General features: G+C 40.3%; 1 long non-coding RNA gene across 1 annotated transcript in view; it reads left to right on the plus strand.

Annotated features, from left to right (window-relative positions):
- The first annotated feature begins 8,258 nt into the window (after window positions 1-8,258).
- LOC141372674 (uncharacterized) overlaps window positions 8,259-26,723 on the plus strand; it is a 92,567-nt gene continuing 74,102 nt past the window's right edge. The window contains exon 1 of the long non-coding RNA XR_012378079.1: window positions 8,259-8,413. This is a non-coding gene — a long non-coding RNA (uncharacterized lncRNA). The remainder of the gene's footprint in view (window positions 8,414-26,723) is intronic.

Here is a 26,723-nt window from a genome sequence, read left to right on the forward strand (position 1 = left end):
CAAACTAGCCTCATTCATTCAGTAAACACTTATTGAATACTTCCTGGATGAGTACTGACATATTGTCAAAGGGCTCTCTTCTAGAAAGAAATAGATTAGTCCAGGAGACCCTTCTATCCTTATCCAGGTCCTGGCAACAAAAGGATGAGATAACCCAGTGAAATCTTTATGCTGGCAGCTGAATACCAGAAGGGAATTTCATTAGTAAAGCTGCTAGAAGCCCAAGAGGCAGTGGGGTTCTGGATTCAGAGATTTCAAGTGGTTTAAATCCCACTTGATGATTTACCAGCTGCATGTCTTTGGACAAGTTACGTTTTTTGTGCATGAGTTTTCTCACAGCGTAGTCCCAGGGTCCTGGGATCGAGTCCCGCATCGGGCTCCCTGCTGCTTGGGAGCCTGCTTCTCCCTCTGCCTCTCTCTCTCTCTGTCTCTCATGAATAAATAAATAAAATCTTTAAAAAAATGTTAGCTCTTATTATGAGTAGTTACAATGTTTTTACATAAATACTCAGCCTCCAGAAGTTTTTTTTTTTTGCCTGGAGAAACTACTTGGCAACACTCAAGGCAAGTTGTATCCTTAGTTAATTTGAGAACGCATTAAGGATCTTTTTGAGATTGTCAATTTTAAAAAGGGTTGCCCCTTAATGTTTCTAGAAATTAGCTCGAGAAGCTCTAAATACATCTAAATAAGGTATAGACCAGGGTTAAGTATGAAATGTAACTAGAAATATTGGTGTACTGGAGACTGCAGCTTCTTTTTGGCTCCAATAAGTGTGGTTCCCTCAGATACTTAACAGAAATCTAAACTCCTCTGGTAGTAGGAAAGGGTGAAAGCAGTTTCGAGTTTTGGGCTAAGAAAACACTCAAGATGATCTTTTCCAACCACATTCATGCACAGTTCTATGATTCTTATAATATCTATTTTATAGACATGAAAATAGTGCAGAACTAGCCTCCCGTCCCCCAACAAATAAGTAGAATACAATTCCAGGAACCAAAACTAAAAAGATTTAAGGCCATCCAAGTCATAAGATGTAGGTTCTCAACCTTAAAAACTTTTCCTGAATTTTCTTTTGGGCCTGCCCTGGAGCTGGCTAGGTGAGATGGCTGAGGGTGCTGATTGGTTATAAGCAGGGTGAAGCCAGGTATAAGGGCAGAGAATTGACCCTTGAGGAAGGGCTAAATGGAATGCATGGGACCTTAGGATTATGTTCAGAAAATGCAAGGCAGAAAATGGTCACTGTGATGGGAAAGGGACAGGCAAGAGTTAAGTTAGAGAGAGCTTACCTGACAGTCAGAACCTGAAAACTGATTACCAGAGAAATCAAACAGACCAGACTTTGAATTTGTCAGGAGCAACAGCAGAAGGAATTCTCCCACAGGAGTAAGATGAATGAGCAAGGTTCGCAGCTCAGCGCTGCCTTTTTAAAGTCTTGGCGTAGGACTGCCTGCGGATAGAATTAAAGGGGACAGTTCTTCTGGATCCGGTCATTCTCTAAACATTTATTGTTTGCTCTGTGCTAGGAACTATAATGAATTTAAAAATATAACTGAGACAAGTCTGGAAAAGCAAGTGTTTGTTGGTTGAGGGGTTAACAATTTCATATAATTCAACATCCTTAGCAGACATACAAGCTGCTATGGAAAGCAGAGAGAAGGTAGTGGTTATTTCCAATGGACACAAGTTTCCCATTGAGTTAGAAGTATAAGCTTCCTATTATGATCTTGGTCATACTCATAGTCTAAAATCAAACAGGGTCACGCATAGGCTAATTGTCATCTTTTACTCCTTTCTCTTAAAGGTTAGAGGTCCTAATAGGAAGACTTGTTCCTTACTTGACAGATTTATCCCAGAGCCTTTCCCATAATCTGTGAGGGAAGCAAGTTTCTTTGTTGTTGTTGTTGTTGTTATTGTTTTAAGATTTTATTTATTTATTTGACAGGGGGGAGGGGAGAGAGAGAACAAGCTGGGGGGGGGTGGCAGGCAGAGGGAGAAGCAGACTCCCTGCTGAGCAGGGAGCCCACTGTGGGGCTCAATCCCAGGGTCCTGGGATCATGACCTGAGCTGAAGGCAGATGCTTAAGGACTGAGCCACCTAGGCGCTCCAAGGGAATCAAGTTTCAAAACGCCAAACCTGTTCAAAGAAATGTTGCTGATGTTTCTAATTTGCATACTTTGGGGCTAGACTGTTAAGATAATTTGGGGTGATAAATGGAGATGGAAAATGTGTGGGTTTGGGGGGCTGGTGTGGGAAAGTATATTATTATCTGTGTTGTGTGATAAGTTATCCCCAAACTTACCAGCTATATTATTCTTCTGGGGTTCCCATAACAAAATACCACAGATTGAATGGCTTAAACAACAGAACATTATTTTCTCACAGTTCTAGAGGCCGGAAGTCCAAGGTCAAGATGTCAGTAGGGTGGGTTTCTCTTGGGGCCTCTCTCCTTGTCTTGCAGATGGCCACCTTCTCTCTGTGTCCTCACAAGGCATTTTCTTTGCATGTGCCCATCCCTGGTGTTTCTTCCTCTTCTTATAAGGACACCAGTCATACTGGATTAGGGCCTCATCCTAACAGTTTCATTTAATCTTAATTACCTCTTTAAAGGCTCTGTCTCCAAATATAGTCACTTGAGGGGTTAGGGTTTCAACATATGAATATAGGGTGGCGACACAGTTCCGTCCATCACAACAGTTAAAACATCAAACAATTATCTCATAATTTCTGTGGGTGGGGAATTCAGTAGCCATTTAGCAGTCAGTTCCGGCTAGGGTTGTCTCGGGAAGTGGAGGTCAAGATAATGGTTAGGGCTACAGTCATCTGAAAGCTTGTCTGGAACTAGATGATCTGCTTCCAAAGCAGTTCATTCACATGATGTGTTAGTTTCCCAGGGCTGCAGTAACAAAGTACCCCAAACTGGGTGGCTTAGAGCAACAGAAATGTACCGTCTCTGTTCTGGGGGCTAGACGTGAAAGATCAAGGTATTGGCAGGGTGGTTCTTTCAGAGAGCTGGGAGGAAGAATCTATACCATGCCTCTCTCCTAGCTTACTGTGGTTTGCTGGCAGTCTTTGGTGTTCCGTGGCTTGTACTTGCATTGTCCTGATCTCTGCATTAATCTCCACATGGTGTTCTCCCTGTGTGCGTGTCTCTTCCCTCTTTCATAAGGACATCAGTCGTATTGGATCAGGGCTCATCTTAATGACTTTATTCTAACTTGATTACCTGTGTAAGAACTCTATTTTAGATAAGGTCATATTTTTAGGTACTGTGGACCTAAGTTAAGACTCCAGCTTATCTTTTAGGGGGGACACAATTTAACCCATAACACATGACTCTTGGCTGAAGACCTCTTGTGGGCTATCGGTAGGAGAACTCAGTTGCTTTCCATATGTACCTACCCATAGAGTTGCTTGAAAGTCTTCATGACATGGACAGCTGGCTTCCGTCAGGTTGAGTAACCCAAGAGAGAAAGGAGGAAGCTTCAGTGCCTTCTATGACCTAGTCTTGGAAATCACACTGTCACTTTTGCCTTATTCTGTTTATTAGAAGTGATTCTTCGAGTCCAGTCCACTCTCAAGGGGAGGAGAATCCTGGTCTACTTTTTGGAGGAGGGAATGTCATGAAATTTGGATTTTTAAAGCCCCAACATGGGACTCAAACTTACAACACCAAGACAAAGGGTCACATGCTATACCGACTGAGCCAGCCAGGTGACCCATGGACATTTTTTAAAACTACTGTAGATGGGATGCGGGGTTAGGTCAAATTAGACACAAATGTTAGTTAGGGTAGTGGAATAAAACTAAGCCAGGAATCAAGTCAGAGAGATTATACCTGTCATTAATACTGGAGTCAGCCCCTGAACACTCAAGGAAGGAGGAACTGAGGAATTAGATAGTTAAGATTAGTTATCAGAGAGACTAAACAAAAGAGATTATTATATATAAAAAGAGAAAGAATTCTTTTGAGGAAGAAAGTTGTACCTGCAAAGCTGCCTTTTTGATTTCAGATACTGTATTTTTCAGCTTTATAATTTCCATTTGGCCCTGTATAAAGTTTCTATTTTTCTGTTAAGATCAACTATATTGTTCATCATTGTAAACATGTTTTCCTGGAACGTTCTAAGGCCAAGGAAAACACTAATAGTTGGTTTAGTGTTGTTATACTTGTTGCTCTCAAATCCTTGTCTGCTAATTGAAACATTTGGGTCATTCAGAGTTAATTTCCTTTGTCTTTTTTCCTGAGATGAATTCACATTCTTAATGTGTCCTTAATATATTGAATATTTTTGAATTCACCTTGGCATTGTGCTGTAAAGACTCTGGATTCTGTTATATTCCTCTAAAAATATGGAGGTTTTTCTTTTAGCAGGCAGGCAGGCAGGCAATTAACTTGGTTCAAATCAAAGTATAATTTCTATCTCTTGGCAGCAGTTCAAATCTTAGTTCAGCTCTTTTCTCTTTTAGCAGGGCTGTTTTGAGTTTTTTCTGTGCATACATGCTGCATGGTTCAAGGATATGTTAGGGACTTGGGGCAGAGAATACACAGACTTATACACAGGATTTGGGATGCCTTCTCCAGCTCTCTCTTTCCTGGGATTTTGCCCTTCACTTTTTAGTGCCTGTGATTGCCGGGAAATCTATCCTTTTGTTCTTTAGACCAGAGAGACTGCGGTTTTTCCCCTGGAGCTAACTGCCTCATGGGGTGTTGATTTTGGCCTGTTCTTATACAGGAAGTTGTAAAAATAGGAATCTCTTCTTTCAAGTATAGATTTCCTCCAGATTCTGCAGGCTTTTGTTCACTCTCTCGAGACTCCAGGTTTTTTTTTTTCCCCTCCCTTCCTTCCTTCTCACATTTTGTGCAGAACTTATATTTGTTATCTTCAGGAGGTTTGGGTCCAATAGGAGCATACATATATATATCTCCAAAGTAGAAACCTATGGCTGCAGCCCTTTTAAAAGGAGGGGATGTAATATAGTGCAGTGAGTGATTACAGCCTTGGGATCAGACTGCTTGGTTTCAAATCTCAGCTTTGCCACTTATATTCTGTGTGTTCTTGCACAAATTACTTAACCTCTTTATTTCTGGATCACCTAGCTTGTAAAATAGCATTAAAATGTTATCCAGGGGCACCCGGGTGGCTCAGTCGGTTAAGCGTCCAACCCTTGATTCCAGATCAAGTCTTGATCTCAGGGCTGTGAGTTCAAGCCCTACATTTGGCTCCACACTGGGTGTGGACCCTACTTAAAAAAAAAAAAGTTACCCTACTCAGAGGATTATTATGACTGCTAAATTCATATAGTTTGCTTTGCAGTATCTGACATATAAGTGCCTAATAATTATCAGCTGTTTTCATTCTTATTTTCAGCAATATTAAATTAGAAATATTAATGATAATCAGCAATATGAATGATAAAAGAGGCAACTCAATATTCTGAGAAATCTTACTTAGGAAGGATTTTTAAAAATTTATTTATTTTTTTAAAGATTTTATTTATTTATTTGTCAGAGAGAGAGAGAGAGAGAGAGCACGAGCGAGTGCTCACAAGTAGTGGGGGTGGCAGGCAGAGGGAGAAGCAGGCTCCCGGCTGAGCAAGGAGCCCAATGCGGGACTCCATCTCAGGATCTTGGGCTCATGACCTGAGTCGAAGGCAGATGCTTAACCTAGAAAGCACCCCTAGAAAGGATTTACCTTAAGGATTTCTCAGAAACCTAAGGGGACTAAATCTATCATATTAAAAAGAATTACTAGATGTTTACCAAGTGCAGACTTGAGCTGAGTTTACTACAACACAAAGTTCCTATTATTGATGAGCAAGTATATAAATGGGTATATTCAGCAGGTCTTACAAGTCAACAAATAATCATAGAACAACATGAAAAGTACAAAGTGGCTGAGCAAAGTGAATATATAAAGCACACAGATGGCAATGATTGGTTTTAAAGGGGAGACATTTCCCTCATTCAACATATTTACCATAGAATCTATCCATGATCTGAGACAAGTTTGTTTTAGACAATCAAGTTTATAGGTGGGTATTCTGGGCTTAAAATCTATAGTAAAGAAGGAGGTATAATATTATCTCACTTTCCCAACTATTAGAACTACAATGTGGACATAAACTCAGAAAACAGAAATTTTTGGCCTGTTGACTTTTTTTTTTCCAAAAAGAAGTATGCAGGTGGCAGCTGAAGCAAGATTCAAAATAGGCAGCAAGGTATTCTTTTTGGCGAGTTGAAGCCCCCAGAGCAAGGGTTGATTTGAAAAATATTTGTTTGGGATTTCCTATATCCAGTGCTTTAATAGGCACTGGGAAGGGCTGAGAAGAAAGGCACACAGTGCTGTGATAGTATTTGATGGTGCAGTGATGTAGTCTCAGGGCTGAAGGGAGACAGTTTTCTGAGGAAGTGATGTTTCCACTGAGTTCTAAAGGTTGAGTAGAGGGGCACCCGGGTGGGGCAGTCAATTAATTGTCTGACTCTTGATTTCAGTTCAGGTCTGATCTCAGGGCTGTGAGATCGAGCCCCAGTTTGGGCTCCCCACTCAGTGTGAAGTCTGCTTGAGTTTTTCCCTCCCTCTCCCTCTGCTCCTTCCCTTTCCTGCTCTCTCTCTTCCTCTCAAATAAATCTTAAAAAAAAAAAAAATAAAGGCTGAGTAGAAGTAGGCAAATGTAGAGTGGATGAAGAGAGAGTGCTCCCAGCAGCAGAAACAGAATGTGCAATGGTTTCCTAGATAAGGAAACATGGTATATTCAAGGAAATGAAAGGAGGCTAGAAATTGAAAAGTTGACTGGGAAGAGATGCAACTCAGGAGACAGGTCGAATCATACTGGTTTTTATAGGCTCTAGTCAAGATTTTATGTCTTATCCTGACAGTAAGGGAAAATGGCTGAGTTGAGTGGATAAAGTAAATACCAAAACAAAGTGACTCAAATGAATTTTTTGGTTCCCCAGTGCATATAAAAGTGATGCTTACACTATGCTGTAGTTTATGAAGTGCATAATGGCATTATATATTAATTCTACATTATATATAACATGTTATATTGTATAATTATATAATATATAATATAGCATATATAATTATTATGCATTGTATATTATATGTAATAATATATAACATAATATTATACAATAGCATATTATGTTATATTGTATAATTATATAACATATATAATTATATAATGTATATATAACATATATAATATATAACATATGTTGTATAATATAAAATACATAACACATATAACATATAATTATATAATATACATAATATAACATCTATCATTATACAATAACATTATATTATATTTTATAATAATTATATATTTGTATATATTTATAATTATATATTGTATAATAATTATATACATATATATAACAATGTATATCCCTTAATTAAAAAATACTTTATTGCTAAAAATTGCTAACTATCATCTGAGCTTTTAGTAAGTCCTAATCTTTTTGCTGGTGGAGGATCTTGCCTCAATATGGATGGTGGCTAACTGATCAGGGTGGTGGTTGCTGAAGGTTGGAGTGACTGTGGTAACTTCTTAAAATAAGACAACAATGAAGTTTGCTGCATTGATTGACTCTTCCTTTCATGGGGATTTCTCTGTGGCATGTGATGCTGTTGGATAGCATTTTATCCACAGTAGAACTTCTTTCAGAATTGGAGTCAATCCACTCAAACCCTGATGCTGCTTGATCAACTAAGTTTACATAGTATTCTCAATCCTTTGTTGTTATTTCAACAGTCTTCACAGCATCTTCACCAGGAGTAGATTCCATCTCAAGAAACCACTTTCTTTGCTCGTCCACGAGTGACTTCTCATCCATTAGCTTTATCAGGAGAGTGCAGCAATTCACCCATAGCTTCAGCGTCCATTTCTTTTTTTTTTTTAAGTTTTTATTTTAATTCCAGTATAGTTAACATACAGTGCTACATTAGTTTCAGGTATACAATATAGTAATTCAACAATTCTATACATTACCCGGTGCTCATCACGACAAGTGCCCTCCTTAATCCCCATCACCTGTTTCACACATCCCCCCACCCTCTTCCCCTCTGGTAACCATCAGTTCGTTCTCTATAATTAAAAAAAAAGTCTGTTTCTTGCTTTGTGTCTCTCTCTCTTTTTTCCTCTTTGCTTGTTTGTTTTCTTAAATTGCACATATGAGTGAAGTCATATGGTATTTGTCTTTCTCTGACTGATTTCTTTCTTTTTTTTTAAAGATTTTATTTTTATTTAGTTGACAGAGCACAAGAGAGCACAAGCAAAAGGAGTGGCAGAGGGAGAAGGAGAAGCAGGCTCCCCACTGAGCAGGGAGCCCAATATGGGGCTCCATCCCAGGACCCTGAGATCATGACCTGAGCTGAAGGCAGATGCTTAACCAAATGAGCCACCCAGGTAACCCTCATACATTATTTCTGTTAAAATATATCCTGAGTTAAAACTTGGATTTCCAGAAAAATCGATCTGATCAGGATTAGTCTAATGTAACTTGAAGAAATTAGATTGCATTCTGTGCCATTATTTCAAAATGTGTTTACTGAACACTTCGTATTTCTCAGGTACATGTCAGGCACAGCGGATGTACTAGTGAACATGGCAGATGTAGTCCGTGCTGTCATGGAGTTTATGCGTTAAATATATAACTAAAAGTGTGTGAACAATAGAAGGCTAGTAAGAAAAGGTGAGAAAACATGGCAAAGGTGAGGAGCCTAAAGAAGTCCAATATGGTTGGAGCTGGAAGAGTAATGAACAGGAAACCGAGTGTTGACTTTCAGTGGCAGGTTGGTGAGATCACAGAAGGGTTTGTTTTCCATATTGAAGATGGTGAACTTCATCCTAATTATACCAGATGTGTTTTATTCAAGAGAGTGGTGTGTCAATATTTGTTTTTTTAAGGTCACTCTGGCCTCTGAGTAGGTTTGAAGAAGGGTAAAAATAAACCCATTGAGCCAGTTAGGTATGTTTTATTTTGTTTGTTTGTTTGTTTTTTTTTTTAGTAGCAAGATGAGAGATGATAGAGTCTTACGTGAGTTGATGGGAGTGGGAATGGAGGAAACAAATGGATTTGAGGGGCACTGGTTGGATAGACTAGAGATCTGTGATGGGTTCATGTGCAGAGGGAGGAGCCAAGGGCGAGTCAGGGTATTGATTGCCTGGTACTGCCATCACAAGTTACCACCAAGAAGGTGGCTGAAAACAATACAAGATTATCCTCTCCCAGTGACTAAAGGGGCCTCAGATGCAGAGATAAGAGGACAACTGGAGAAGCACAGGCAATGGTGAGGGGGACAACAGAGGAAGAGAGTGTTTTGAGAAGGACTAACCACTGCTGAGAGGAATAACATATCTCTAACTCAGAACAACATACAGCTAACTGCCACTTAGCCTCTCTCCCCCGGGTTGCTCTTCAGGCATCTTAAATTTAGTATGTCCAAACATGAACCGTGCTGCTTTCCCTAAACATGATTCTCCCATGGTTCTTCATCTTAGGAAATGGTACCACTGTGTAGCCAGTTGGTTAGACCAGAACTTTCTTACAAGAGCCCTCCTAAAATTGTATCTTGAAAATGTCTACTTCTCTCTAGCTACTGCCAACAGCCTATAAGTCACTGTAAGTCACTTTCTTAGCCTTGAAATCAGCCTCCCTGTATCTACTATAATCACCCTGCAGCTAAAATAAGCTTTTTAAAATGCAGAGTTGATTGTATTTCTGTCCACTTAAAGTCTTTCAGTGATTTCAAGTGGCCTTTGAGAGTCTATGTGATGTAGCCTGTGCCTGCCCCTCCAGGTTTGTGTCACACTGCTTTCTCTCCTGCTCCCTCATGCCAGGACAGCGGCCTTCTATCAGACCTTCCGATATACTATGCTTCTTCCTACCTCAGTGCTTGGCACATTGCTGTTTCTCTCCTGAAAAATCTCTGCTCTTTACTGAACCTCCCCCTCCCAGCTTTCTCTTTGGAATGCTATTCCCAACCGTAATTGAGTAATTACTTTTGAAATTATTTGTTATGTTTATATTTCTCCTGCAAACCAGTAAAGCCTAAGAGGGTAGGTGTCCCTTTGGTTTCTCTGAGAACCACTAAACAGTGTCACTGCCTTGCACAGCATTCTAGGTGAAAGGTGCCTTCTGGAGTCATGCAGTGAAGTGGCCCTGCCACTGAATTCTGCCACCTTCCATAGTGCCTGTTCGAGAGAGGACGCTCATAAAATATTTTTGGAATGACTGTATCAATGAAAGGATACTAGAAGCAATAGAATTGCCTGAGCTTTACAAGGAGGAAAGGGCAGAACCTTGAGGTGCTCTAAATGTAAGGGGCATGTGGAGTTGAGAATGCTAGCAGAGAAAACAGGGTCTTGCCAGTGAAGAAAATCAGGACAGTGTGGTGGCAGAGACACTAAAGGCAGAAAGAACTTGGAGGAAGGAGAGAGTGATCAAGAATGTCAAATGTGCACAGTGTTCAGTCAAGATAAAACAGAGACGTCTTCTTTGAATTTAGTGATGAGAAGTCCTTGCTGAAACTGACCTGGATAATTTTACGGTGTTTGTTGTAGAAGCAAGATTGAAATGGGGTGAAGATGAGTAGAATATTGGGAAATGACAGTAGTGAATTGAAGAGGAGGAGATTGAGCAGTATCTATAGGTTGATGTGGGGGTTGAAAGAGGTTTTTGGTTTGGAATAAGATGGTTGGTCTTGGATGGAAGGTAGGATGATTTTTTTTGGGAAAGGCAGTCATGCACAATTTGTAACCCCATGCATGGGCTAGATATAAGAGTGGCCTTTTGCCTGGAATATTTCCTTTTGCAAAGAGATAGAGAACTCTCACAGCCTGTGCTGAGATTATTGCCTTGTGAGGAAATATCTTCCCCTGTTCTGAGCTGGAAGTATACTCCTTTGTTGCTTACATTGGTGCATTAATAGCCCTCAGGCATGCCTGCAGTGTTCTGTATTTCAGACCCCAGAAAGGAGGACTCAGGGTCCTTCTACTGTAGCACGAAGTGGGTTATATGAAGTCATACTGCATATAAGCTGCAGATTGGATGTGCTGGCCATCAGGGACCAACGCATTGCAAGGCGCCAGATCTTGTGCACTCTCTCCTCTTGCTGTAAGGAAATGCTATACCACTGGAGCCTGATATGCACATTGTCTATTCTCAGCAATGTCAAGTTACACACTGATCTCTTCCCTGAGTGACACTTATCCACTTTTTACCTTTGCCTGCAGAGTGTGGCCACTCTGTGAACAGTGAAACACGTTTTCCTTTGCAAATGGGTGTGGCAATAAGAGGAAAATATTGATGAAGATATAGGAGGTGTTATCTACTTGTTTTTCTAGAGAAATAGGAGGTCCTATGCTGAGAAGGGGGGGATGTGGAAGGATTGGGGGTTTGATGAGAAGGGAGTATACTTAAATATATTTGTTATGGAGGCTAGAGAAGCATTGTAGCCTTGCTGATCAGTGATGTAGGTCCATTTGAGGTTGGTAACTACAGATCGGGACCAATCTACACTGTTAATGAGATTTATCTCTATCAACATTTAGCACTTAGAGGGCAACGACAAAGGAGAAGTATTGTTTGGTTCATCCAGGATGGGGGTATTTGGATGTGGATGCAGTGAGAGCCCTGTGGAGCAAGAGAGTTTAGAACACTAGAAAGAGTGGAGTTGAGATTGTACCTAAGAGGGATAAAGGTGGAAGTTATGAAATGAAGCAGCTGATAGATGAAGTCGAGGGTTTTATGAACTGGAGTTGCCCTGGAAGTTGAAGACCTCATGGAGTAAGAGTCATGAGTGAGTGAGCTGGAAAGATGGGAGCTTGTGGGCTGAGAGTGAGACGTCTGAATTAGTGTATCAGAGATAGAGTTCTTCCAGGTGATGACAAGTTTCAGGGAATTTCTGTAGAGTGGTAGCTAAAGTGATGGAAGAGATGACGTCAAGAACATGAGAAGTCAGAGAGCCAAATCGTCCATCCACATGGACAGTAAAGTCATCTAGGATGATAGCAGTGCTTGGAATTAAAGGAATACTTTGAGCTGGGTGCCACTGGCACTGAGGGAGTTTGGTACATGACAGTGGCAGTAAAGGTGGGGATAGAATATGCTTGCAGATAAAATGTATAGCCAAATTACATGAGTCTCAAGGAGGCTTTTGTAAGAAGGTGCTGGAGTAATGGTGTGGACATGGTTTTGGGAGAAAGGAGGATACCAACCTCATTTTCCAATTTTAAGGTAAGTGGGATATAGGAAGATGAGCACTTTTTACTTGAGAGAGCTATAGGGAAACTAATATCTTCAGTGGGTAGCCAGGTTTCAGTAAAGTCAGAGTTTGGTAAAGCCACAAAGTGTGGAGCAGGGTTTGGAGGTCTAAAGGAGTTAATGATGACCCAGTCATTCCAGAAGCTTGGGAGAGGGAAGGAGAGGTTGTTTAATTAAGGATGAAGTCATATAGGATATTTGAATATTGAGTGTGTTGGAGAGTGTAAATAATTTTAACCAGGAACTGAGGAATAAAGGATGTGTTTCCTGGTTAGACAATATTTAGAGATACCCTGAAGCAATGTTTTTCCAAACAGTCTGTAGGCCACTTTCATTAGAATCACTTAGGGGCTTATTGAAAATTAAGAATTCTGAGCTCTGCCACTTTCCAACCAAATTAGAATCTGAGAGGAGGAGTGGGGTGAGAAAGGTCGGGGGAGTTGGTAGTGTGATGGGAAGATGGTTGGGGATCTGTATTTTCTAAGCTCCCTTTTACAAAGGAAGTAAGAGAACCAGGGCTCTGGGAAATAGTGGGCATGTAATTCATGAGAGAGTGCTTAACCACTGGCTGAATGGAGCAGTGTAGTCCTAAGTGGTGAGCCAGGGAGTGCATGGAGTCAGCCTGATATTAAATGGCCATGGATCAGGCCTGCTCTCATTGGATTGGACAAGACTGGAATTTAGGTTATACTACACTAAACTTTCAGTGGCTGAAAATTATCTTAAAGCTGTTCTTAAAGCTGTAATTGACCAAAAACTTTTGGGATCTGCCCCAGATATTGTAAAGAGGCAGAGGAGGGGGATCCCACAGAGTCTGTTTGAGGCAGTGGAGGGAAAAAAAGAAATCTGCTTCCTAAATGTAATCCCATTAGGTTAAGCCCCTTCAATAAACTCTTTGCAGTTTCTTTCCTTCAGGATCCCATCCATTCCCAGTTTAGTTTTGGTCAGTAGTTCTATTACCAGTTGAAAGATTTCATCTCATTCATGACCATTCCAGAAAATCAGATCTTAACCTTTTACATCTTATCCAACTTCTAGAAGTGATAGACTGACATCAGTCCAGCTCTCTTGTGCTGACTCTTGTTCGTTAGAGGGTAATGTTTGTGGGTTCTGGCAACTTCCCATTACCTGAACTCAGGGCATCAGCAATGGATATTCTGGTTGAAGTTTTAGAGGATTTTGCTCCATCTTCACCACTATCTCAGCCATTGATTGGCCAGTGTGACACTTTTCTATGGTTGTGTATGGAAACCTATCCCTTTAATATCCCAGGATATTTATAAGTCCAAAGGTTGGGGAGGGGACAAGACGTCTAGTGGGTGGTAGGTTGGAAAAAATCCAGCTGCACTTGAGATGCTAAAGCAGTTTACTGGAGTGGGACACACATGAGTCACTTATTATTATGTAACTATTCTGTAGTTACAATATATTGACTATATAGTTGTAAGTATTACATGTGAGAGGTCATCTAGGACAGTAAAAATTTGTCAGCCTTCATAGTATTAACATTGCATCATGCGTATGGTAGACTCTTAGACTAGAGCCAAGAACATTTCTCTAGTTTCTCTCTAGATGGACATAGATTGTTAAAAGAATGGTATATAGAAGTGGAGAACATTTCATCTCATGCAGCTGTATGGAAGAGACATTAAAGCAAAGTTAGACCCAGGAAGCTGTAGAATTAAAGTAGTGGCTCAGGCAAATTTATATGAAGTACATCAAGCTATTGACCCTAATGAGGTTCCTAAAAACTAGTCTTGGGTGTGTGTAACAGATAGCTGCTTGTCGTATATTCTCCCAGCATATGGTGAGCCAGTTTTAACTCTGTTTTCCAGCTTCTTTGCAATGAGGTATGGTCATGTGACCAAGTTCTAAACAAAAAGAAATTAAAAAGAAATTGCTTAAAACAAAATTTCTTTCTCTAGACTCCCTCTTTTTTTAAATTTAAATTCAATTAATTCACGTCTAGTATATTATTGGTTTCAGAGGTAGAGTTCAGTGATTCATCAGTCTTATGTAATACCCAGTGCTGATTACATCATGTGCCGTCCTTAATACCCATCGTGCAGTTACCTCATCCCCCGACCTGTCTCCCAGCAACCCTGTTTGTTTCCTATGATTAAGAGACTCTTATGGTTTATCTCCCTCTCTTATCTTGTCTTGTTTTATTTTTCCCTCCCTTCTCCTATGATCCTCTGTTTTGTTTCTTAAGGTCCACATCTGAGTGAGATCATGTGATAATTGTCTTTCTCTGATTGACGTATTTCGCTTAGCATAATACCCTCTAGTTCCATCCACGTCATTGCAAATGGCAAGATTTCATTTTTTTTTTTTTTTTTTTTTGGTGGCTGTCTGGACTCCTTCATTTGCTATTGTATGTGCTGGGTCATAGACATGCCTGTGACTCACTTTCAACCATGCAGATGAGGACAACCCTATCACACAAGGGCCCACAAACTACAGCCCATAGGACAAATCTGGCCCTGCTTTTGTTTTTGTTTTTAAAGATTTTATTTATTTATTTGACAAAGAGAGACACAGCAAGAGAGGGGACACAAGCAAGGGGAGTGGGAGAGGGAGAGGCAGGCTTCCCACTGAGCAGGGAGCCCGATGCGGGGCTTGATCCCAGGACCCTGGGATCATGACCTGAGCCGAAAGCAGACGCTTAACAACTGAGCCACCCAGGTGCCCCTTGGCCCTGTTTTTAAATTATTTTTATTTATTTATTTATTTTTTAAAGATTTTATTTATTTGAGAGAGAGAATGAGAGAGAGAGAGAGAGAGAGAGAGAGCACATGAGAGGGGGGAGGGTCAGAGGGAGAAGCAGACTCCCTGCCAAGCAGGGAGCCTGGTGTGGGACTCGATCCAGGGACCCCAGGATCATGAGCTGAGCCGAAGGCAGTTGCTTAACCGACTGAGCCACCCAGGCGCCCTATTTTTATATTTTTAAATGGTTGAAAAAACTCAAAAGAAGAATAATATTTCATGACATGAAAAAATTATATGAAATTCAAATTTCCAGTGTCCATAAATAGATTTGATTGGAACACAGCTATGCTCATTTTTAAAAACTTACTGTTTGTGGTTGCTTTTGCAGCAGGATTGAATAGTTGCAACCGAGACTGTATGGCTTGCAAAGCCTAAAATATTTGCTTTCTGGCCCTTTACAGAAAAAGCTTGCCCACTTGTGCTATAGCATGTGGCTAAACACAAAATAAAATGAATCTGGGATTCTAAATGTCCTGTGGGAGCAAAGCTGCTGTACTACATGAATGGCCAGACCATTATCTTCTTTAAGATATTACATTAAAAAAAAATAGGTCGGCCTATTCTTTTCTCTAATACAGAAATTAATACTGAAGAGGAGTATTGTTATAACAGAAATCTAAGATATATGACATTGGCTTAACAGTTGAGCAGTGGATGGTGAAGAATAGGTTATTTTTGGAAAACTGGAAACAGGTGACATTTGTCATGCTGTGGCAGATCATTTGGTGAAACCCCTCTGCTCCTCTACCAAGAGCCAGAGTGTTGGCTGTTCCTTGCTGCTTTTATCTTTATTATTTTTTAAAAGATTTATTTATTTATTTTAGAGAGAGAGAGTGGGGAAGGGGCAGAGGGAGAGGGAGAGAGGCAGACTCCTGCTGAGCGGGGAGCCTGCCTCTGGGGCTTTACATGGGGCTTGATCTCACAACCGTGAGATCATGACCTGAGCTGAAATCAAGAGTTGGGCGCTTAACTGACTGAGCCACCCAGGTGCCCCTGTTTCTTGCTGCTTTAAATAAGGTACTATAAAAATGGTATGAGCTTAGGCAAGCACTGGTAATTTGCAATCGGAGATGAAAGTAAATAGACTTTATGTAGCAAAGACAAATCCTTCCAAATTCAAACATTTGGAGGCGAAATTTGCTCAGTGTCTTTATTAGCTAAATAAAAGGTTCCAGCTGTCTAACTCAAGCCCATTGTCTCAGAAATATGGGAGGCTTCATTGTAGCCCCCAGTAAAATGAAGGAGAAATGCTTGGGTAGAGCAAGGAAGCCAGTAAATAAAAGACAGGTGTAAACTTTAGCTACAGAAAGTAACCTTGGTAAAGGTTACCAAGTCAGAGCTAATTAGAAGCTGGCAGAGAAAGCATAAAAATTCCCAAGGGAATATTACTGCCAAAGAAACCACAATACCTGCCTGGATAAGCCCTGGGGCTCCCCTAATGTGAACCAGCAGTGAGTACATGAAAACCCTACAGTGCTGAGGAGAGTCCACATTCTAACACCCACTTCCAATGTGGGTACTGAGTATGAAGAATAGGAAGGATCTCCCAGGGCCAAACTAGGACCAGGAAGGGCACTGCAAAGGAGCTCCTTCCAACACACACAACAGGTCAAAGTAAAGAACATATTCCAGGATAAGCATAAGATTTCACTATTGTTAAAGTATAACTTTCAAAAAGGTTAAAGTCATGACACTCACACACATGTAAAATGAGCACATGTCAAAGACGTATTTAATTCATTATGTGAGAACCTGTAAAACATTAAAGTGGGTCAAATTGGTAATTTGTCTGGCAGAGATTTATATTTTATACAGGGACAAAATTTATTTGCATTGCCATGTACAGTGATAATTTTCATTGATATGGATGGGAAACATTTGCATCATTCTCAGCTTTGTATAATTTAAGTTCTGTCTCCACAGGGTTGTAAAAAGCTTAGTCAAAGATAGTCCAAGATGCACATACTTATAGACTCTGATGATCACAGGAGGGCACACTAGACCACTCCCACTGAAAGGACACCCAGTAATCTCTTTTGCCCTTTTCCAAATTTTTGACAGATTTTCCTGACACTATAGAATTCTGACTTTTGTGTGTTTCTTAATCTTTCATTTTCTAAATAGGAGTTTTATTGTGGCGTTTCTCATCTAGCTCCATCATTTGTGAGGGTATGGAGGGAAGATTACTTTTCTTTTAGTTTATAGGTCATAGAACTGCATATCCCCTGGAGATTCTGGACTTTGAGCTAGATGTACAGCTGGGATCCTGGGTTGTGCCCCAAGGGCAGATGTTCTGTCTAGATCTTGGTTACTGACAGGAATTAGGTACCCAGAGAAACAGACAGTGGCAAGCTCCTGGCTTTCACCTCAGTTCCGTTCTTTCCTTCATCATGGACACACAGCTGCCCATCTAGAAATTTTACTAACCAGTCTTCTTTGCAGCTAGGTGTGGCTTGGTGATTAAATTCTCATAAATGAAATGTGAACAGATGAAATGTGAACAAAGAGCAAATAACTGGCCCTGGACTCCTTTCTCTCTTTCCTCTGATTTGGGAATGGAAGGGGCTATGACCCAGCTCTAACCCTACAGATGAGGATAACTCTTGGAGTTTGTCAGAGCAACAATAGGAAAGAACTCAGGTTCCTGAATGACCTATAGAACAGAGCTACACCACCAGCCTAGAATGGCTGAACCATTACATGAGAGAAAGGTGAATGTCTATTGTCTTATTTTTCTTCTTAAAGCTGTTATTACTGCAGATTAACCTTTGCCCTAAATTATATAGGAGAACAGTAGAAAGGGATAAAAATACCTGATGCTTTTTATGCAGCAGCCTTAAAAATAATGCCTTTTCTCTGGGAGGAAGAAGGCTATTCCCTATCCTATTCCCTATCCCTATTCCTCCCTAAATGAGGAAGTTTATTCATTGAGTTTATTTATTCCCTAATCATGAGAGATCTTCTCTGACTAGCTCCAGAAGTGGCTCTCAACACCAGGATGCTATCATGGGAACCCTCATGATGTGGTTCTCTAAAATATTTTGCAGTTGCTTATTATAGAAACATGTCCAAGGACCATAAATGCCTAATTCTGTCATTCTCTGAAAAATCCAAGCACCTGATTTATTCCAACCTTACATTTTTCCACTGATAGATGAAGGAAGAGGGAAGAGAAGGATGAGTATTTTGAAATCTAGATGAAACTGATCCCATCTTCTTTGACAGTAGATTAAGGGTCAAAGAGCAGAGAGTTTGAACGGGAGATGTTGGAACTTGGGTCCAGAGAACAAAAGATTTCAGCTACCATCCTTTGAGGGTCCCTCTCTATCAACTACTACAAAGTGTCAATAAATTGAGCATCCAATTTAAACTTAAATTAGCCTCTTCAAGTTGTCTCTAGGAGATATCTGAGTAGTTATGGTGTCATCTTTAGGGAAGTTCCAAGCCCGTGATACACCTCTGAGAAAACTGTGCTTATAAATGAGGTGTTAAAGACAAGACTAAGTCGGGCAGAGTAAGATGGCGGAGGAGTAGGAGACCTGGACTCCGTCTGGTCTCAGGAATTCAGCTGGATAGGGATCAAACCATTCTGAACACCTACGAACTCAACAGGAGATCGAAGAGGAGAGTAGCAACAACTCTCTGAACAGAAAAGCAACCACTTTCTGGAAGGTAGGACGTGCGGAGAAGTGAATCCGAGGCGATATGCGGGAGGATAGAGGGCAGGGGAGGGGGCCTCCGTCTGTCACTTCTGGCAAGTGATAGAGCCTCGGAGCACAAAATCGGAACTTTTAGAAGTCTGCTCTGCTGAGGGATGTCACTCCAGTGGCTAAGCGGGGGGTGGAACCCTCACGGGACAGTGTGGTCTCAGGACCCTCGGGGTCACAGAAATACCAGGGGTGCCTGAGTGCAGCAGAGCTCCCAGGTATCGGAGCAGGGAAGCCAGCTGCAGAGACGGAGCCGAGGCGCGGGCTCTCAGCTCGGGGTTGCCATAAACTGTGATCCGTGGCCCAGTCGGGCCACTGCTCCTCCAGCAGGGACCCAACAAGCGGCAGAGCCGGGGAGACTTCCCTTCCTCCCCCGGGAGGAGCGGCGTGGGAGCTCACCACAGGGATCTGCTGGGTTTGGAGACTCCACACAGGGTCAGGTGCCAGAGATAGAAACACTCGGTCACAGGCTGGGTGAGCACGGAGTGCGGCCGGAGACCAGGGAGACGGGAGTGATTGATTGCTTTTCTCTGGGGGCGCACTGAGGAGCGGGGCCCCAAGTTCTTGGCTCCTCCGGGGCGGAGATTGGGAGGCCGCCATTTTCACTCTCATCCTCCAAAGCCTAACAGAAAGCTTGCAGGGAACAAAAGCTACCGAGAGCAAACCCGAGCAGACTACTTAGCCCGGACTGACAAGGGTGGGGCAATTCCGCCTCCAGCAAAGACATTTGGGAACCACGGCAACAGGCCCCTCCCCCGGAAGATCAGCAAGAACAGCCAGCCAAGACCAAGTTTACTGATCAATGAGAACTGCAGAACTCCAGCGCTAGGGGAATACTGCGCATAGAATTCATGGCTATTTTTTTTACCATGATTCTTTAGTCTTTCAAAGTTAATTTTTTTAACTCTTTTTTTTTGAATTTTTCTTTTTCCCTTTTTCAACCAACATCTTATCAATCCCTTTTAAAAAAAAATTTATTTTTCATTTTTAGAGTCATATTCTATCCCTTCATAGTAGTTACCCTTATTTTTGGCATATGTATATATAAGTTGTTCTCTCTTCAAAATTTTGAGATACAGTTTCTTCTAACAGATCAAAATATACCCTAAATCTCTAGTGTATGGCTTTGTTCTAGTCTCCTGCCTGATCACCTTCTCTCCCCCCACTTTTTTTTTCTTTCTTTTTTTTTAATCCTCTTCTTTCTTTTTTCAAACAACTTCTTATCAGTTCCTTTTATAAAATTTTTTATAATTTTCATCTTTACAGTCATATTCCATCTCTTCGTTGTATCAACTCTTATTTTGTACATATATAAGTCTTTCTTTCTTTAAAATTTTGAGAGGCACTTTCTTCTAACAGACCAAAATACACCCAAAATCTAGTGTGTGGCGCTGATCTATGCACCAGCCTGAACATATTTGATCATATTCTGTTTTTTTTTGTTTTGTTCTGTTTTTATCTTTATCTTTTCTTTTTTTTCCCTCTTATTTCTTTCTTCCCTTTTTTTCCCCTGGTTTCAGGTCTTTTCTGATTTGTTTAGAGTATATTTTCTGGGGACATTGTTACCCTGTTAGCATTTTGTTCTCTCATTCATCTATTCTCCTCTGGACAAAATGACAAGACGGAAAAAATCACCTCAACAAAAAGAACAAGAGGTAATACCGTCTGCCAGGGACCTACTCAATATGGACATTAGTACGATGTCGGACCTAGAGTTCAGAATCATGATTTTAAAGATACTAGCTGGGCTTGAAAAAAGCTTGGAAGTTATTAGAGAAACGCTTTCTGGAGAAATAAAAGAACTAAAATCTAACCAAGTCAAAATCAAAAAGGCTATTAATGAGGTGCAATAAAAAATCGGGGCACTAACTGCTAGGATAAATGAGGCAGAAGAGAGAATTAGTGACATAGAAGACCAGATGATGGAAAATAAAGAAGCTGAGAAAAAGAGAGATAAACAACTACTGGATCATGAGGGCAGAATTCGAGAGATAAGCGATACCATAAGACTAAACAACATTAGAATAATTGAGATCCCAGAAGAAGAAGAAAGAGAGAGAGGGGCAGAATGTATATTGGAGCAAATTATAACAGAGAACTTCTCTAATGTGGGGAAGGAAACAGGCATCAAAATCCAGGAGGCACAGAGAACCCCTCTCAAAATCAATAAAAATAGGTCAACACCCCGACATCTAATAGTAAAACTTACGAGTCCCAGAGACAAAGAGAAAATCCTGAAAGCAGCTCGGAAGAAGAGATATGTAACCTATAATGGTAGAAACATTAGATTGGCAACAGACCTATTCACAGAGACCTGGCAGGCCAGAAAGGACTGGCGTGATATATTCAGAGCATTAAATGAGAAAAATATGCAGCCAAGAATACTATATCCAGCTAGGCTGTCATTGAAAATAGAAGGAGAGATAAAAATCTTCCAGGACAAACAAAAACGAAAGGAATTTGCAAACACGAAACCAGCCCTCCAAGAAATATTGAAAGGGGTCCTCTAAGCAGAGAGAGAGCCTAAAAGCAGCATAGACCAGAAAGGAATACAGACAATATACAGTAATAGTCACCTTACAAACAATAAAATGGCACTAAATTCATATCTTTCAATACTTACCCTGAAAATAATGGGCTAAATGCCCCAATCAAAAGATACAGGCTATCAGATTGGATTAGGAAACAAGATCCATCGATATGCTGTCTGCAAGAGACTCATTTTAGACCCAAAGACACTCCCACATTGAAAGTGAGGGGGTGGAAAACCATTTACCATGCTAATGGACACTAAAAGAAAGCTGGGGTGGCAATCCTTATATGAGACAAATTAGATTTTAAACCAAAGACTGTAATAAGAGATGAGGAAGGACACTATATCCTACTTAAAGGGTCTATCCAACAAGAAGATCTAACAATTGTAAATATCTATGCCCCTAACATGGGAGCAGCCAATTATATAAGACAATTACTAACAAAGGCAAAGAAACACATCAACAACAATACAATAATAGTGGGGGACTTTAACACCCCCTGACTGAAATGGACAGATCATTGAAGCAAAAGATCAGCAAGGAAATAAAGACTTTAAATGACACACTGGACCAAATGGACTTCACAGACATATTCAGAACATTCCATCCCAAAGCAACAGAATACACATTCTTCTCTAGTGCCCATGGAACATTCTCCAGAATAGATCATATCCTAGGTCACAAATCAGGTCACAACTGGTACCAAAAGATTGGGATTATTCCCCGCATATTTTCAGACCACAGTGCTTTGAAACTGGAACTCAATCAATAGAGGAAAGTCGGAAAGAACTCAAATACATGGAGGCTAAAGAGCATCCTACTAAAGAATGAATGGGTCAGCCAGGAAATTAAAGAAGAATTAAAAAAATTCATGGAAACCAATGAAAATGAAAAGACAACTGTTCAAAATCTTTGGGATGCAGCAAAGGCAGTCTTAAGAGGAAAGTATATAGCAATACAAGCCTTTCTCAAGAAACAAGAAAGGTCTCAAATACACAACCTAACCCTACACCTAAAGGAGCTAGAGAAAAAACATCAAAGAAAGCCTAAACCCAGCAGAAGAGAACTAATAAAGATCAGAGCAGAAGTCAATGAAATAGAAACCAAAAGAACAGTAGAACAGATCAAAGAAACTAGGAGCTGGTTCTTTGAAAGAATTAACAAGATTGATAAACCCCTGGCCAGACTTACCAAAAAGAAAAGAGAAATGACCCAAATCAACAAAATCATGAATGAAAGAGGAGAGATCACAACCAACACCAAAGACATACAAACAATTCTAAGAACATATTATGAGCAACTCTATGCCAGCAAATTAGATAACCTGGAAGAAATGGATGCATTCCTAGAGATGTATCAACTACCAAAACCGAACCAGGAAGAAATAGAAAACCTGAACAGACCTATAACCACTAAGGAAACTGAAGCAATCATCAAAAATCTCCCAACAAACAAAAGCCCAGGGCCAGATGGCTTCCCAGGGGAATTCTACCAAACATTTCAAGAAGAATTAATACCTATTCTTCTGAAACTGTTCCAAAAAATAGAAATGGAAGGAAAACTTCCAAACTCGTTTTATGAGGCCACCATTACCTTGATCCCCAAACCAGACAAAGACCCCATCAAAAAGGAGAATTAAAGACCAATATCCTTCATGAACATGGATGCAAAAATTCTCACCAAAATACTAGCCAATAGGATCCAGCAGTATATTAAAGGGATTATTCACCACGACCAAGTGGGATTTATCCCTGGGCTGCAAGGTTGGTTCAACATCCACAAATCAATCAACATGATACAATACTTTAACAAAAGAAAGAACAAGAATCATATGATCCTCTCAATAGATGCAGAAAAAGCATTTGACAAAGTACAGCATCCTTTCTTGTTCAAAACTCTTCAGAGTATAGGGATAGAGGGTACATACCTCAATATCATAAAAGCCATCTATGATAAACCTACAGCGAATATCATTCTCAATGGGGAAAACCTGAGAGCTTTCCCCCTAAGGTCAGGAACGTGGCAGGGATGTCCACTATCACCACTGCTATTCAACATAGTGTTAGAAGTCCTAGCCACAGCAATCAGACAACAAAAAGAAATCAAAGGCATCCAAATAGGCAAAGAGGAAGTCAAACTCTCACTCTTTGCAGATGATATGATACTTTATGTGGAAAACCCAAAAGACTCCACCCCAAAACTGCTAGAACTCATACAGCAATTCAGTAAAGTGGCAGGATAGAAAAATCAATGCACAGAAATCAGTGGCTTCCTATACACCAACAACAAGACAGAAAAGAGAAATTAAGGAGTTGATCCTATTTACATTTGCACCCAAGACTATAAGATACCTAGGAATAAATCTAACCAAAGAGGCAAAGGATCTGTATTCAGAAAACTATAAAATACTCATGAAAAAAACTGAGGAAGCCACAAAGAAATGGAAAAACGTTCCATGCTCATGGATTGGACGAACAAATATTGTTAAAATATCTAGGCTACCTAGAGCAATCGACACATTCAATGCAATCCCCATCAAAATACCTTCCACTTTTTTCAAAGAAATGGAACAAATAATCCTAAAATTTGTATGGAACCAGAAAAGACCCCGAATAGCAGAGTAATGTTGAAAAAGCAAAGCAAAGCTGGTGGCATCACAATTCTGGACTTCAAGCTCTATTACAAAGCTGTCATCATCAAGACAGTATGGTACTGGCACAAAAACAGACACATAGATCAATGGAACAGAATAGAGAGCCCAGAAATGGACCTTCAACTCTACGGTCCACTGATATTTGACAAAGCAGGAAAGAATGTCCAATGGAAAGAAGACAGTCTCTTCAACACATGGTGTTGGGAAAATTGGACAGCCACATGCAGAAGAATGAAACTGGACCATTTCCTTACACCACACACAAAAATAGTCTCCAAATGGTTGAAAGACCTAAACGTGAGACAGGAGTCCATCAAAATCCTAAAGAAGAACACAGGGAGCAACCTCTTCGACCTCAGCCACAGCGACTTCTTCCTAGAAACATCACCAAAGGCAAGGGAAGCAAGGGCAAAAATGAACTATTGTGACTTCTTCAAGATAAAAAGCTTTAGCACAGCAAAAGAAACAGTCAACAAAACCAAAAGACACCTGACAGAATGGGAGAAGATAGTTGCAAATGACATATCAGATAAAGGGCTAGTATCCAAAATCTATAAAGAACTTATGAAACTCAACACCCAAAGAACAAATAATCCAATCAAGAAATGGGCAGAAGACATGAACAGACATTTTTCCAAAGAAGACATCCAAATGGCCAACAGACACATGAAAAAGTGCTCAACATCGCTTGGCATCAGGGAAATCCAAATCAAAACCTTGATCCAGCAATTGCACTACTGGGTATTTACCCCAAAGATACAAATGTAGGGATCAGAAGGTGTATGTGCTCCCTGATGTTTATAGGAGCAATGTCCACAATAGCCAAACTGTGGAAAGAGCCAAGATGTCCACTGACAGATGAATGAATAAAGAAGAAGTGGTATATATACACAATGGAATATTATGCAGCCATCAAAAGCAATGAGATCTTGCCATTTGCAATGATGTGGATGGAACTGGAGGTTGTTATGCTGAGTGATATAAGTCAATCAGAGAAAGACATGGATCATATGACCTCACTGATATGAGGAATTCTTAATCTCTGGAAACAAACTGAGGGTTGCTGGAGTGGGGGTGGGGTGGGAGGTATGGGGTGGCTGGGTGATAGACATTGGGGAGGGTATGTGCTATGGTGAGCACTGTGAATTGTGCAAGACTGTTGAATCATAAATCTGTACCTCTGAAACAAATAATGCAATGTATGTTAAGAAAAAAAAAAGAAGAAGAAGATAGCAGGAGGGGAAGAATGAAGGGGGGGAAATTGGAGGGAGAGATGAACCATGAGAGAGGATGGACTCTGAAAAACAGAGGATTCTAGAGGGGAGGGGCGTTGGGGGATGGGTTAGCCTGGTGATGGGTATTAAAGAGGGCACATTGTGTGTGGAGCACAGGGTGTTATGCACAGACAGTGAATCATGGAACACTACATCAAAAACTAATGATGTAATGTATGGTGATTAACATAACAATAAAAAATTAAAAAAAAAGATAAGACTAAGTCTAAGACAAAATTTAAAAACACTGTTTATTCATAAACTCGTGACAAGGAAACCCATCTACTGTCACTTTTGTTTGGCAGGGGTTCAAAAATGTTAGAAAGGAGAGTAATTTTTGTGTCATAAAAAAGAAAATTTTAAGTTCTGGTAAACTTTCAGAGGTTTTAGAACCAGAGAATATTTACAAATTGTAATTATAATTCTTTGGGTATATTTGGCAGTCCTTGGTTGGCTGCAAGGGGACAAATGAGGGATTTTAGGATATTTCAAAAGAGGAAGGATTTTTCAATATTAGGGGCAGAGGTTTTCTGTGGCTGGTCATTTGTGGAATGAGTGAGATTGGCAGGGGTGGGTGTGGGCATTTTTACTCTAAAATGAAGCTGACTGCCATAGTAGACTGTTTCTTAGAAGGAAATGATTATTGAAAGTTAAGGCTGATCACAGCTTTGTAATATATCTTGAAGTCAGGCATTGTGATGCCCCCAGCTTTGGTTTTCTTTTTCAACATTCCTCTGGCTATTCGGGGTCTTCTCTGGTTCCATACAAATTTTAGGATTATTTGTTCCAGCTCTGTGAAAAATGCTGATGGTGTTTTGATATGGATTGCATTGAATGTGTAGATAGCTCTGGGTAGCATAGATATTTTAACTATTTGTTCTTCTAATCCATGAGCATGGAATGTTTTTCCATCTCTTTGTGTCTTCCTCAACTTCTTTCATAAGTATTCTGTAGTTTTTAGAGTACAGATTCTTTACCTCTTTGGTTAGGTTTATTCCTAGGCATCTTATGATTTTTGGCGCTATTGTAAATGGGATCGATTCCTTAATTACTTTTTCTTCAGTATCATTGTTAGTATATAGAAATGCAACTGATTTCTGTGCATTGATTTTGTATCTGCCACGTTGCTGAATTGCTGTATAAGTCCTAATAATTTGGGGGTGGAGTCTTTTGGGTTTTCCACATAAAGTATATCATCTGCGAAGAGAGAGAATTTGACTTCTTCTTTGCCAATTTGAATACCTTTTATTTCTTTTTGTTGTCTGATTGCTGAGGCTACGACTTCTAGTACTATGTTGAACAACAGTGGTGAGAGTGGTCATCCCTGTCATGTTCCTCACCTTAGGGAAAAAGCTCTCAGCTTTTCCCCATTGAGAATGATATTCACCATGGGCTTTTTGTAGATGTCTTTTATGACATTGAGGTATGTTCCTTCTATCCCTACACTTTGAGGGGTTTTAATCAAGAAAGGATGCTGTATTTTGTCAAATGATTTTTCTGCATCAATTGAGAGG

Source organism: Callorhinus ursinus, unplaced genomic scaffold (genome assembly GCF_003265705.2).
Source record: "Callorhinus ursinus isolate GAN/ISIS: 27379988/994484 unplaced genomic scaffold, GSC_fseal_2.0 scaffold4, whole genome shotgun sequence".
In the NCBI taxonomy this organism is placed as follows: Eukaryota; Metazoa; Chordata; class Mammalia; order Carnivora; family Otariidae; genus Callorhinus; species Callorhinus ursinus.